This window comes from Petromyzon marinus (assembly GCF_048934315.1).
Source record: "Petromyzon marinus isolate PM22_M1 ecotype Great Lakes invasive population chromosome 75 unlocalized genomic scaffold, UKy_Petmar_22M1.pri1.0 chr75_unloc.2, whole genome shotgun sequence".
NCBI classification, from domain to species: domain Eukaryota; kingdom Metazoa; phylum Chordata; class Hyperoartia; order Petromyzontiformes; family Petromyzontidae; genus Petromyzon; species Petromyzon marinus.
In genome coordinates this window covers 213,560-229,570 of record NW_027422614.1, presented here as the reverse complement: position 1 = coordinate 229,570, position 16,011 = coordinate 213,560, and the positions used below count along the sequence as shown (strand labels likewise).

Genomic DNA, 16,011 nt, shown 5'->3' with positions numbered 1-16,011 from the left:
CACCCTAACCCTCACCCTGTCCCTAACCCTCACCCTAACCCTCACCCTAACCCTCACCCTAACCCTCACCCTCACCCTCACCCTAACCCTCACCCTAACCCTCACCCTAACCCTCACCCTGTCCCTAACCCTCACCCTAACCCTCACCCTGTCCCCCTCGCTCTCTCGCCTGCCTGCCCACCGTGCCCCCCCCCCGTGCCCCCCCCGTGCCCCCCCCCACGCCAGGTGGGTCAAACAGGAGTCAGAGTTGGCCAAGCAGCTCGAGAACCCGGACACGACACCCAAGCTTGACCTGGGCTTCAAGGAGGGCGAAACCATCAAGCTGAACATCGGGGTGAGAGACAGGAGACTGGCGGGGGCCCTGTGGGTGGGTGGGGTTCATGGTGGCAGTGTGGGTGGGGTGGTGAGTGTGAGTTTGACTTATTACCTCCTCCCCCCCCTCTCCCCCCCCTCCCTCTCCCCCCTCCCTCTCCCCCCTCCCTCTCCCCCCTCCCTCCCCCCCTCCCTCCCCCTCTCCCCTCCTCCCCCTCCCCCCTCCCTCTCCCCCCTCCCTCTCCCCCCCTCCCTCTCTCCCCTCCCTCCCCCCTCCCTCTCCCCCCTCCCCCCAACCTCCCTCTCCCCCCTCCCTCTCCCCCTCCCTCTCCCCCCTCCCCCCTCCCTCTCCCCCCTCCCCTCTCCCCCCTCCCTCTCCCCCTCCCCCCCTCCCTCTCCCCCCTCCCTCTCCCCCCTCCCTCTCCCCCTCCCTCTCCCCCCCTCCCCCCTCCCTCTCCCCCCCTCCCTCTCCCCCCTCCCCCCCTCCCTCTCCCCCCTCCCCTCTCCCCCCTCCCTCTCCCCCCTCCCTCTCCCCCCTCCCCCTCCCTCTCCCCCCCTCCCTCTCCCCCCTCCCCCCTCCCTCTCCCCCCCCTCCCTCTCCCCCCCTCCCTCTCCCCCCCTCCCTCTCCCCCCTCCCTCCCCCCTCCCTCTCCCCCCTCCTCTCCCCCCCTCCCCCCCTCCCTCTCCCCCCTCCCCTCTCCCCCCTCTCCCTCTCCCCCTCCCTCTCCCCCTCCCTCTCCCCCCTCCCCCCTCCCTCCTCCCCTCCCCCCCTCCCTCTCCCCCTCCCTCTCCCCCTCCCTCTCCCCCTCCCTCTCCCCCCTCCCTCTCCCCCCTCCCCCTCCCCCCTCCCCCCCTCCCTCTCCCCCTCCCTCTCCCCCTCCCTCTCCCCCTCCCTCTCCCCCTCCCTCTCCCCCCCGTCCTCTCCCCCCCCCCCGCCCCCCCCCAGCACATGAAGAAGAGGGAGGGGCTGTGGGGGCTGGCAAGCCGCGGGCTTCCGGCTCCATCCTCCTGCCCCCTCCCCCGGGGGGGAGGATCCCAACCCTGGCACCGCCCCCCTGCGGCCCCGCACAGCCCCCCCCCGCCACTCACAGGGGTACGGTACACCAATCACTCATACAGGGGTACGGTACACCACTCACACACCACTCACACACCACTCACACACAGGGGTACGGTACACCACTCACACTCACAGGGGTACGGTACACCACTCACACTCACAGGGGTACGGTACACCACTCACACACACTCACAGGGGTACGGTACACCACTCACACACCACTCACACACCACTCACACACAGGGGTACGGTACACCACTCACTCATACAGGGGTACGGTACACCACTCACACACCACTCACTCACACATACAGGGGTACAGTACACCACTCACACACAGGGGTACGGTACACCACTCACACAGGGGTACGGTACACTACTCACACACACAGGGGTACGGTACACCACTCACACACCACTCACACAGGGGTACAGTACACCACTCACACACCACACACATACAGGGGTACGGTACACCACTCACTCACACATACAGGGGTACAGTACAACACTCACACAGGGGTACGGTACACCACTCACACACACATACAGGGGTACAGTACACCACTCACACGGGTACGGTACACCACTCACACACACACACATACAGGGGTACGGTACACCACTCACACACACACACTCACAGGGGTACGGTACACCACTCACACACACACCACCACTCACAGGGGTACGGTACACCACTCACAGGGGTACGGTACACCACTCACACGGGTACGGTAGACCACTCACACACCACTCACACAGGGGTACAGTACACCACTCACACACCACTCATACAGGGGTACGGTACACCACTCACACACACACAGGTACAGTACACCACTCACACACACAGGGGTACGGTACACCACTCACACACACACACATACAGGGGTACGGTACACCACTCACACACACACACATACAGGGGTACGGTACACCACTCACACACCACTCATACAGGGGTACGGTACACCACTCACACACCACTCATACAGGGGTACGGTACACCACTCACAGGGGCACGGTACACCACTCACACACACACAGGGGTACGGTACACTCACACAGGGGTACGGTACAACACACACACAGGGGTACGGTACACCACTCACACAGGGGTACGGTACACCACTCACACACCACTCACAGGGGTACAGTACACCACTCACACCACTCATACAGCGGTACGGTACACCACACACACACAGGGGTACGGTACACCACTCACACACAGGGGTACGGTACACCACTCACACACACGCACACATACAGGGGTACGGTACACCACTCACACACACATACAGGGGTACAGTACACCACTCACACACACACACATACAGGGGTATGGTACACCACTCACACACCACTCACACGGGTACGGTACACCACTCACACACACACACACGGGTACGGTACACCACTCACACAGGGGTACGGTACACCACTCACACACACACACAGGGGTACGGTACACCACTCACACACACACACAGGGGTACGGTACACCACTCACACAGGGGTACGGTATACCACTCACACACCACTCACACAGGGGTACGGTACACCACTCACACACCACTCACACAGGGGTACGGTACACCACTCACACAGGGGTACGGTACACCACTCACACACCACTCACAGGGGTACGGTACACCACTCACACACCACTCACACAGGGGTACGGTACACCACTCACACACCACTCACACAGGGGTACGGTACACCACTCACACAGGGGTACGGTACACCACTTACACACACAGGGGTACGGTACACAACACACACAGGGGTACGGTACACCACTCACACATACAGGGGTACGGTACACCACTCACACAGGGGTACGGTATACCACTCACACACACAGGGGTATGGTACACCACTCACACACACAGGGGTACAGTACACCACTCACACACACAGGGGTACAGTACACCACTCACACACACAGGGGTACGGTACACAACACACACAGGGGTACGGTACACCACTCACACATACAGGGGTACGGTACACCACTCACACAGGGGTACGGTACACCACTCACACATACAGGGGTACGATACACCACTCACACAGGGGTACGGTACACCACTCACACACAGGGGTACAGTACACCACTCACACACACAGGGTTACAGTACACCACTCACACACAGGGGTACAGTACACCACTCACTCACACAGGGGTACAGTACACCACTCACACACACAGGGGTACGGTACACCACTCACACTCACAGGGGTACAGTACACCACTCACACACACAGGGGTACAGTACACCACTCACACACACAGGGGTACAGTACACCACTCACACACACAGGGGTACAGTACACCACTCACACACAGGGGTACAGTACACCACTCACACTCACAGGGGTACAGTACACCACTCACTCAAACAGGGGTACAGTACACCACTCACACACACAGGGGTACAGTACACCACTCACACACACAGGGGTACAGTACACCACTCACACACAGGGGTACAGTACACCACTCACTCACACAGGGGTACAGTACACCACTCACACACACAGGGGTACAGTACACCACTCACACTCACAGGGGTACAGTACACCACTCACACACACAGGGGTACAGTACACCACTCACACAGGGGTACAGTACACCACTTACACACACAGGGGTACAGTACACCACTCACACAGGGGTACAGTACACCACTCACACACAGGGGTACGGTACACCACTCACACACAGGGGTACGGTTCACCACTCACACACACAGGGGTACAGTACACCACTCACACACACAGGGGTACGGTACACCACTCACACAGGGGTACGGTACACCACTCACAGGGGTACAGTACACCACTCACACACACAGGGGTACGGTACACCACTCACAGGGGTACAGTACACCACTCACACACACAGGGGTACGGTACACCACTCACAGGGGTACGGTACACCACACACAGGGGTACAGTACACCACTCACACACACGGGTACGGTACACCACTCACACACACAGGGGTACAGTACACCACTCACAGGGGTACAGTACACCACTCACACAGGGGTGCGGTACACCACTCACACACACAGGGGTACAGTACACCACTCACACACACAGGGGTACAGTACACCACTCACAGGGGTACGGTACATCACTCACTCACACGGGTACAGTACACCACTCACACACACAGGGGTACAGTACACCACACACACACAGGGGTACAGTACACCACTCACCCACACAGGGTACAGTACACCACTCACACACACAGGGGTACAGTACACCACTCACAGGGGTACAGTACACCACTCACACACACAGGGGTACAGTACACCACTCACACACACAGGGGTACGGTACACCACTCACACACACAGGGGTACGGTACACCACTCACACACACAGGGTACAGTACACCACTCACAGGGGTACAGTACACCACTCACACACACAGGGGTACAGTACACCACTCACACACACAGGGGTACAGTACACCACTCACACACAGGGGTACAGTACACCACTCACACACACAGGGGTACAGTACACCACTCACACACACAGGGGTACAGTACACCATTCACACGGGTACGGTACACCACTCATACACACAGGGGTACGGTACACCACTCATACACACAGGGGTACAGTACACCACTCACACAGGGGTACAGTACACCACTCACACACACAGGGGTACGGTACACCACTCACACACACAGGGGTACGGTACACCACTCACACACACAGGGGTACAGTACACCACTCACACACAGGGGTACAGTACACCACTCACACACACAGGGGTACAGTACACCACTCACACACACAGGGGTACAGTACACCACTCACACGGGGGGTACAGTACACCACTCACACACACAGGGGTACAGTACACTACTCACACACACAGGGGTACAGTACACTACTCACACACACAGGGTACAGTACACCACTCACACACACAGGGGTACAGTACACTACTCACACACACAGGGTACAGTACACCACTCACAGGGGTACAGTACACCACTCACACACACAGGGGTACGGTACACCACTCACACACTCACACACACACAGGGGTACAGTACACCACTCACACACAGGGGTACAGTACACCACTCACAGGGGTACAGTACACCACTCACACAGGGGTACAGTACACCACTCACACACACAGGGGTACGGTACACCACTCACACACACGGGTACGGTACACCACTCACACACACAGGGGTACAGTACACCACTCACACACACAGGGGTACAGTACACCACTCACACACACAGGGGTACGGTACACCACTCACACACAGGGGTACAGTACACCACTCACACACACAGGGGTACGGTACACCACTCACACACACAGGGGTACAGTACACCACTCACACACACAGGGGTACGGTACACCACTCACACACACAGGGGTACAGTACACTACTCACACACACAGGGGTACGGTACACCACTCACACACACAGGGGTACAGTACACCACTCACACAGGGGTACTGTACACCACTCACACACACAGGGGTACAGTACACCACTCACACAGGGGTACGGTACACCACTCACACACACAGGGGTACAGTACACCACTCACACACACAGGGGTACAGTACACCACTCACACACAGGGGTACAGTACACCACTCACACACACAGGGGTACAGTACACCACTCACACACACAGGGGTACAGTACACCACTCACACAGGGGTACGGTACACCACTCACACACACAGGGGTACAGTACACCACTCACACACACAGGGGTATGGTACACCACTCACACACCACTCACACAGGGGTACGGTACACCACTCACACACACAGGGGTACAGTACACCACTCACACAGGGGTACGGTACACCACTCACACACACAGGGGTACAGTACACCACTCACACAGGGGTACGGTACACCACTCACACACACAGGGGTACGGTACACCACTCACACACAGGGGTACAGTACACCACTCACAGGGGTACAGTACACCACTCACACACTCACACACACACAGGGGTACAGTACACCACTCACACACAGGGGTACAGTACACCACTCACAGGGGTACAGTACACCACTCACACAGGGGTACTGTACACCACTCACACACACAGGGGGTACAGTACACCACTCACACAGGGGTACGGTACACCACTCACACACACACGTCTCCCCGCGTCTCTCCCCCCGTGTCTCTCCTCCCGTGTGTCTCTCCCTGTGTCTCTCTCCCCGTGTCTCTCCCCCCGTGTCTCTCTCTCCCGTGTGTCTCTCCCTGTGTCTCTCCCCCCGTGTCTCTCTCCCCGTGTCTCTCCTCCCGTGTGTCTCTCCCTGTGTCTCTCTCCCTGTGTCTCTCCCCCCCGTGTGTCTCCCTGTGTCTCTCCCCCCGTGTCTCTCCCCCCGTGTCTCTCTCCCTGTGTCTCTCCCTCCGTGTCTCTCTCCCGTGTCTCTCTCCCCGTGTCTCTCCCCCCGTGTGTCTCTCCCTGTGTCTCCCCGTGTCTCATCCCCCTGTGTGTTTCTCTCTGTGTCTCCCCGTGTCTCTCCCCGTGTCTCTCACCGTTTCTCTCACCGTGTCTCTCCCTGTGTCTCCCCGTGTCTCTCCCCGTGTCTCTCCCCGTGTCTCTCCCCGTGTCTGTCCCCGTGTCTCTCCCCGTGTCTCTCCCCGTTTCTCTCCCCCCGTGTGTCTCTCCCTGTGTCTCCCCGTGTCTCTCCCCGTGTCTCTATCACCGTGTCTCTCACCGTGTCTCTCCCTGTGTCTCCCCGTGTCTCTCAACGTGTCTCTCCCCGTGTCTCTCCCCGTGTCTCCCCGTGTCTCTCCCCCCGTGTGTCTCTCCCTGTGTCTCCCCGTGTCTTTCTGCGTGTCTCTCACCGTGTCTCTCCCCGTGTCTCTCACCGTGCGTCTCTCCCCGTGTCTCAGATTTGCTGGTGGAGTTTGGAAACTTTGAGGGCTCCCAAGTGGCAGCAGCAGGAGGAGGAGGGAACACACAGGGGTGAGACACACACGGAGACTGGTTGAAAGGCTCCCTAGCTCTCACCCACTCACCCACTCACTCACTCACCCACTCACTCACTCACTCACCAACTCACTCACTCACCCACTCACTCACTCACCCACTCACTCACTCACCCACTCACTCACTCACTCACCCACTCACTCACTCACCCACTCACTCAGTCACCAACTCACTCACTCAGTCACCCTCTCACTCACTCACCCACTCACTCACCCACTCACCCAGTCACTCACCCAATCACCCACTCACTCACCCACTCACCCACTCACCCACTCACTCACCCACTCACCCACCCACTCACTCACCCACTCACCCACCCACTCACTCACCCACTCACTCACCCACTCACTCATCCACTCACCCTCCCACCGACTCAGCCACTCACTCACTCACCCACTCACTCACTCACCCACTCACTCACCCACTCACTCTCCCACCGACTCAGCCACTCACTCACTCACCCACTCACTCTCCCACTCACTCACCCACTCACTCTCCCACCGACTCAGCCACTCACTCACTCACTCATCCACTCACCCACTCACTCACTCACTCACCCACTCACCCACTCACTCACCCACCTACCCACTCACTCACTCACTCACCCACTCACCCACCCACTCACCCACTCACTCACTCACTCACCCACTCACTCACCCACTCACCCACTCACCCACTCACTCACCCAACCCAATCACTTCCCCCACGTATCTCTCTCTCCCATCTCTCTCTCCCATCTCCCTCTCCCCATCACTCTCCCATTTGTCTCTCTCTCTGCAGGACCAACCCAACACCACCACCGCAACAGCAGCAGCAGCCGGCCAAGCCACAGGGCAACGCCTGGGTCCAGTTCTGACTCGTCGGACATCGTTCCCCAACCCCCAGCAACACCACGAGGCCCCCCGCCACTCCCAGCTGACGGGAGACACGTGGGGGGACACGTGGGGTGGGAGACACGTGGGGTGGGAGACACGTGGGGTGACACGTGGGGTGGGAGACGCGTGGGGTGGGAGACACGTGGGGTGGGAGACACGTGGGGTGGGAGACACGTGGGGTGGGAGACACGTGGGGTGGGAGACACGTGGGGTGGGAGACACGTGGGGTGGGAGACACGTGGAGTGGGAGACACGTGGGGGGCCACGTGGGGTGGTGGGAGACACGTGGGGTGGGAGACACGTGGGGGGCCACGTGGGGTGGTGGGAGACACGTGGGGTGGGAGACACGTGGGGTGGGAGACACGTGGGGGGACACGTGGGGTGGGAGACACAGGGGGGGGTGGGGGAGATGGGGGGGGTGGAGGAGGGAGATGGGGGTGGGGGGAGTAGACACAACAACAACCACCACAACCACCACAACAACCACAATAGTTGGAGGCTGCGCTACTCACTTCTAGGTTAGCGCAGAAATGCAAAATTTGTCTCCTCCTCATCACCTCCTCACCACCTCCTCCTCCTCACCACCTCCTCCTCCTCACCACCTCCTCCTCCTCACCACCACCTCCTCCTCCTTACCTCCTCACCACCTCCTCCTCACCACCTCCTCACCACCTCCTCACCACCTCCTCCTCCTCCTCACCACCTCCTCCTCCTCACCACCTCCTCCTCCTCACCACCTCCTCCTCCTCACCACCTCCTCCTCCTCACCACCTCCACCTCCTCACCACCTCCTCACCACCTCCTCCTCCTCACCACCTCCTCCTCACCACCTCCTCACCACCTCCTCCTCCTCACCACCTCCTCACCACCTCACCACCTCCTCCTCCTCACCACCTCCTCCTCCTTACCTCCTCCTCACCACCTCACCACCTCCTACTCACCTCCTCCTCTGGTGATGGTAGTGGTGATGTTGGTGATGGTACTGGTGGTGATGGTGATGATGATGGTGGTGATGGTGATGATGATGGTGGTGATGGTGGTGATGGTGATGATGATGGTGGTGATGGTGGTGATGATGGTGGTGATGGTGGTGATGGCGATGATGGTGGTGATGATGGTGATGATGGTGGTGATGGCGATGATGATGATGGTGATGATGGTGGTGATAATGATGATGGTGGTGATGATGATGGTGGTGATGGTGATGATGATGGTGGTGATGGTGGTGATGGCGATGATGGTGGTGATGATGGTGATAATGATGGTGGTGATGGCGATGATGATGATGGTGGTGATGATGGTGATGATGATGGCGATGATGGCGATGATGGCGGTGGTGATGGTGGTGATGGTGATGATGATGGTGGTGGTGATGGTGATGGTGATGATGGTGATGATGGTGGTGATGGCGATGATGATGATGGTGGTGATGATGGTGATGATGATGGCGATGATGGCGATGATGGCGATGATGGCGGTGGTGATGGTGGTGATGGTGATGATGGTGGTGGTGATGGTGATGATGGTGATGATGGTGATGATGGTGGTGATGGTGATGATGGTGGTGGTGATGGTGATGATGGTGATGATGATGGTGATGGTGACCAACGGTTTTGGGTTCACGCGCAACAGCGTCCGATTGCATTCCGTACACACGTCACTGTATGTGTGTGTGTCTGTGTGTCTGTGTGTGTGTCTCTGTGTGTCACTTTGTGTGTGTCTGTGTGTGTGTCTCTGTGTGTGTGTCTGTGTGTGTGTGTGTGTCTGTGTGTGTGTGTCTGTGTGTGTGTCACTGTGTGTGTCTGTGTGTCACTTTGTGTGTGTCACTTTGTGTGTGTCTGTGTGTGTGTCTGTGTGTCACTTTGTGTGTGTGTCTGTGTGTGTCTCTGTGTGTCTCTGTGTCTCTGTGTGTGTCTCTGTGTGTGTCTCTGTGTGTGTCTCTGTGTGTGTCTCTGTGTGTCTCTGTGTGTCTGTGTGTGTCTCTGTGTGTCTGTGTGTGTCTCTGTGTGGGTCTCTGTGTGTGTCTGTGTGTGTGTCTCTGTGTAGCACACTTTCGGCCCTGCCACGGATTCTCTGTAGCTCCCCCCCCCCCCACTACTGCTGCCCCCCCCCCCACTACTGCTGCCTCCCCCCCCACTACCCCCCCCCACTACTGCTGCCTCCCCCCACTACTGCTGCCCGCCCCCACTACTGCTGCCTCCCCCCACTACTGCTGCCCAACTCCAACCCCCTCCCTCTAGCTCCACCCAAACTCGGGCCCCACCCACATTGCCTGGCTCCACCCCCCTCCCTCTAGCTCCACCCATTTGTAGCACCACCCCCGCCAAAAAGTTCCACCCTCCCCTCTGTCACGCCCACAATCTCTAGCTCCGCCCACATTGTCTAGCTCCACTCCTCACTGTGTGGCTCCACCCCCTTCTCGTCCGCCCACATTGTCTAGCTCCACCCACCTCTAGCTCCACCCCCCTCTAGCGCCACCCCTCCCTGTGTGGCTCCACCCCCTCTAGCTCCATCTGCCACGAAGACTCACCCTCTAGCTCCACCCCCTCTAGCTCCACCCCCTCTAGTTCCACCCCCTCTAGTTCCACCCCCTCTAGCTCCAACCCCCTCTAGCTCCACCCACTCTAGCTCCACCCCCCCACTATGGCTCCACATCCCTCTAGCTCCACCCCCCCTCTAGCTCCACCCCCTCTAGCTCCACCCCCCCCCAATCTAGCACCACCCCCAACTATGGCTCCACCCCTCACGAGGGCACCACCCCCCCCAGCTCCAGCCCCCCTCCTCTAGCTCCACCCCCCCTCTAGCACCACCCCCTTCTAGCTCTACTCCCCTGTAGCACCACCCCCCACTATGGCACCACCCCTCACTATGGCTCCACCCCTCTCTAGCTCCACTCCCCACGATGGCTCCACCCCCCTCTAGTGCCACCCCCCTCTAGTCCCACCCCCTCTAGCTCCACCCCCCACGATGGCTCCACCCCCCTCTAGTCCCACCCCCTCTAGCTCCACCCCCCACGATGGCTCCACCCCCCCACGATGGCTCCACCCCCCCACGATGGCTCCACCCCCCACGATGGCTCCACCCCCCTTACCCCGATTTGCCGCACGAATCGTGGGGCTCCGGAATAGCGCACGAGGAGAGGAGCCAGATCATAGAGCCCCTCCCCCCCACTACTCCTCCCCCCACCACCCCCCTCCCACTCCTCCTCTTGACGGTCGTGGGAATCGCACAACAACAACAATCACAACAACCACAGCAATCACAACAACCACAACCACAACAATCACAACAACAACAACCACAACAATCACAACAACCACAGCAATCACAACAACCACAACCACAACAATCACAACAACAACAACCACAACAATCACAACAACCACAGCAATCACAACAACCACAACCACAACAATCACAACAACAACAACCACAACAATCACAACAACCACAGCAATCACAACAACCACAACCACAACAATCACAACAACAACAACCACAACAATCACAACAACCACAGCAATCACAACAACCACAACCACAACAATCACAACAACAACAACCACAACAATCACAACAACCACAGCAATCACAACAACCACAACCACAACAATCACAACAACAACAACCACAACAATCACAACAACCACAACAATCACAACCACAACAATCACAACAACAACCACAACAATCACAACAACAATCACAACAACAACAACCACAACAATAACCACAAGAACAACAACAACATCTCCGTAACCTGGCGTCTATTTGTGGGATTCGCCTCCTCCCCTCCCCCCTCCCCTCCCTCCCCCCTCCCCTCCTACCCCCTCCTACCCCCTCCCCCCTCCTACCCCCTCCTCCCCACTCCCCTCCCTCCTACCCCCTCCCCCCCTCCTCCCCCTTCCCCTCCTACCCCCTCCTACCCCCTCCTCCCTCCTCCCCTCCTACCCCCTCCCCTCCTACCCTCCTACCCCCTCCCCTACCCCCTCCCCTCCTCCCCTCCCCCCCTCCTACCCCCTCCCCTCCTCCCCCCTCCCCTCCTACCCCCTCCCCTCCTACCCCCTCCCCCCTCCTACCCCCTCCCCTCCTACCCCCTCCTCCCCTCCTACCCCCTCCCCTCCTCCCCTCCCCCCTCCTACCCCCTCCCCTCCTCCCCTCCCCTCCTACCCCCTCCTGTCCCCTCCCCTCCTGCCCCCGACCCCTCCCCCCCGGTGCGTGTGGGTGGAGCCAGAATGCACCGCGCTGTATAAATTCCTCGTTTGCCGGAATTGTGTCCCAGCAGTCTCCTCTGTGTGTGGCTGGGGGCGTGGGGAGATTTCGTTGTTTCCCTGGTTCGCTGACTGCCGCTGTGCCAGGCTAGGTGCACGAGGAGGAGGAGGAGGTCACGTGACAGACCCAGCAGGTGCCATGGGTTGTACTGCTGTGCCAGGCTAGGTGCAGGAGGAGGAGGTCACGGGACAGACCCAGCAGGTGCCACGGGTTGACAGACTGAGACGACCGGTAGATTCACCACCAGCTGTACCCCCACTACTGTGCCAACCTGCTGCGCCTTAGCCGCCCGGCGCTCCGTCCGTTGTTGTGAGCGTCGCTCCTCCGCCCTCCGCTGTTGCTGGAGGGGCGACCGCCTCCGACTCACCGGTCAGCAGCGTCCTTAGCGGGCATCCACAGCTCCCCGATCTCACCGGTCAGCAGCGTCCTTAGCATCCACAGCTCCCCGATCTCACCGGTTAGCAGCGTCCTTCACGAGCACCACAGCCCCCGATCTCACCGGTTAGCAGCGTCCTTAGCATCCACAGCGCCCCGATCTCACCGGTTAGCAGCGTCCTTCACGAGCACCACAGCCCCCGATCTCACCGGTTAGCAGCGTCCTTAGCATCCACAGCGCCCCGATCTCACCGGTTAGCAGCGTCCTTCACGAGCACCACAGCCCCCGATCTCACCGGTTAGCAGCGTCCTTCACGAGCACCACAGCCCCCGATCTCACCGGTTACCAGCGTCCTTAGTGAGCATCCACAGCTCCCCGATCTCACCGGTTAGCAGCGTCCTTCACGAGCGCCCACAACGCCCCGATCTCACCGGTTAGCAGCATCCTTCGCAGGCGTCCGCGGCGCCCCGATCTCACCGGTAGCGGTTCATCGGCAAAGTCTACGCAACTCCACATCCTCCCGTTGATGCATCAGCTCCGGCTCTTTATTTTATTTTTCCAGCCTGTGCCTCGCTCGTTTCGGCCTCCTCGACCCAATCCACAAAGCGGAAGCTGCTTTTGGGTGGGGGGGGCACACGGCAGCTGGACACGTTGGGCTATGTGCCCCCCCCCTCAGCCATGCTGGAGGCGCTCGCCGATAGGATTGCGTCCACGTCTTTTGAGGATTTGCGAGATCCTTGAACAATGCAGCCTGCAGGTTCAACCCACGTTTGGGGGGCGGCAGGATTTGGGGTCCCAAGTTTCACGGGCGTAGAGAATGGAGGGGGCATGACTCTGGCACACTCAGCTCCCTCCTTCACTCACAGCTCCCTCCTTCACTCACAGCTCCCTCCTTCACGCTCAGCTCCCTCCTTCACGCTCAGCTCCCTCCTTCACGCTCAGCTCCCTCCTTCACGCTCAGCTCCCTCCTTCACGCTCAGCTCCCTCCTTCACGCTCAGCTCCCTCCTTCACGCTCAGCTCCCTCCTTCACCCTCAGCTTCCTCCTTCACGCTCAGCTCCCTCCTTCACACTCAGCTCCCTCCTTCACGCTCAGCTCCCTCCTTCACGCTCAGCTCCCTCCTTCATGCTCAGCTCCCTCCTTCACGCTCAGCTCCCTCCTTCACGCTCAGCTCCCTCCTTCACGCTCAGCTCCCTCCTTCACGCTCAGCTCCCTCCTTCACGCTCAGCTCCCTCCTTCACACTCGGCTCCCTCCTTCACACTCGGCTCCCTCCTTCACGCTCAGCTCCCTCCTTCACACTCGGCTCCCTCCTTCACGCTCAGCTCCCTCCTTCACTCACAGCTACTTCACACTCAGCTCCCTCCTTCACACTCAGCTCCCTCCTTCACACTCAGCTCCCTCCTTCACACTCAGCTCCCTCCTTCACGCTCAGCTCCCTCCTTCACGCTCAGCTCCCTCCTTCACACTCAGCTCCCTCCTTCATGCTCAGCTCCCTCCTTCACGCTCAGCTCCCTCCTTCACACTCGGCTCCCTCCTTCACACTCAGCTCCCTCCTTCACGCTCAGCTCCCTCCTTCACGCTCAGCTCCCTCCTTCACGCTCAGCTCCCTCCTTCACGCTCAGCTCCCTCCTTCACGCTCAGCTCCCTCCTTCACGCTCAGCTCCCTCCTTCACACTCAGCTCCTTCACACTCAGCTCCCTCCTTCACACTCAGCTCCCTCCTTCACTCACAGCTCCCTCCTTCATTCACAGCTCCCTCCTTCACGCTCAGCTCCCTCCTTCACGCTCAGCTCCCTCCTTCACGCTCAGCTCCCTCCTTCACACTCAGCTCCCTCCTTCACGCTCAGCTCCCTCCTTCACGCTCAGCTCCCTCCTTCACACTCGGCTCCCTCCTTCACGCTCAGCTCCTTCCTTCACACTCAGCTCCCTCCTTCACACTCCGCTCCCTCCTTCACTCACAGCTCCCTCCTTCATGCTCAGCTTCTTCACTCACAGCTCCCTCCTTCACGCTCAGCTCCCTCCTTCACTCACAGCTACTTCACACTCAGCTCCCTCCTTCACACTCAGCTCCCTCCTTCACACTCAGCTCCCTCCTTCACTCACAGCTCCCTCCTTCACTCACAGCTCCCTCCTTCACTCACAGCTCCCTCCTTCACTCACAGCTCCCTCCTTCACACTCAACTCCCTCCTTCACACTCAGCTCCCTCCTTCACTCACAGCTCCCTCCTTCACACTCAACTCCTTCACACTCAGCTCCCTCCTTCACACTCAGCTCCCTCCTTCACTCACAGCTCCCTCCTTCACTCACAGCTCCCTCCTTCACACTCAACTCCCTCCTTCACACTCAGCTCCCTCCTTCACTCACAGCTCCCTCCTTCACACTCAACTCCTTCACACTCAGCTCCCTCCTTCACACTCAACTCACTCCCCTCCTTCACACTCAGCTCCCTCCCCTCCTTCACGCTCAGCCCCCTCCTTCACGCTCAGCTCCCTCCTTCACGCTCAGCTCCCTCCTTCACGATCAGTTCCCTCCTTCACACTCAGCTCCTTCACACTCAGCTCCCTCCTTCACACTCAGCTCCCTCCTTCACTCACAGCTCCCTCCTTCACGCTCAGCTCCCTCCTTCACTCACAGCTCCTTCACACTCAGCTCCCTCCTTCACACTCAACTCACTCCCCTCCTTCACACTCAGCTCCCTCCCCTCCTTCACGCTCAGCTCCCTCCTTCATGCTCAGCTCCCTCCTTCACGCTCAGCTCCCTCCTTCACGATCAGCTCCCTCCTTCACACTCAGCTCCTTCACACTCAGCTCCCTCCTTCACACTCAGCTCCCTCCTTCACACTCAGCTCCCTCCTTCACGCTCAGCTCCTTCACTCACAGCTCCCTCCTTCACACTCAGCTCCTTCACACTCAGCTCCCTCCTTCACGCTCAGCTCACTCCTTCACACTCAGCTCCCTCCTTCACACTCAGCTCCCTCCTTCACTCTCAGCTCCCTCCTTCACTCACAGCTCCCTCCTTCACACTCAGCTCCCTCCTTCACACTCAGCTCCCTCCTTCACACTCAGCTCCCTCCTTCACGCTC

General features: G+C 59.4%; 1 pseudogene; it reads left to right on the top strand.

Annotated features, from left to right (window-relative positions):
* Positions 1–8,381, top strand: part of LOC116937569 (adaptin ear-binding coat-associated protein 2-like) — a 29,135-nt pseudogene extending 20,754 nt beyond the window's left edge.
* The last annotated feature ends 7,630 nt before the right edge of the window (positions 8,382–16,011 follow it).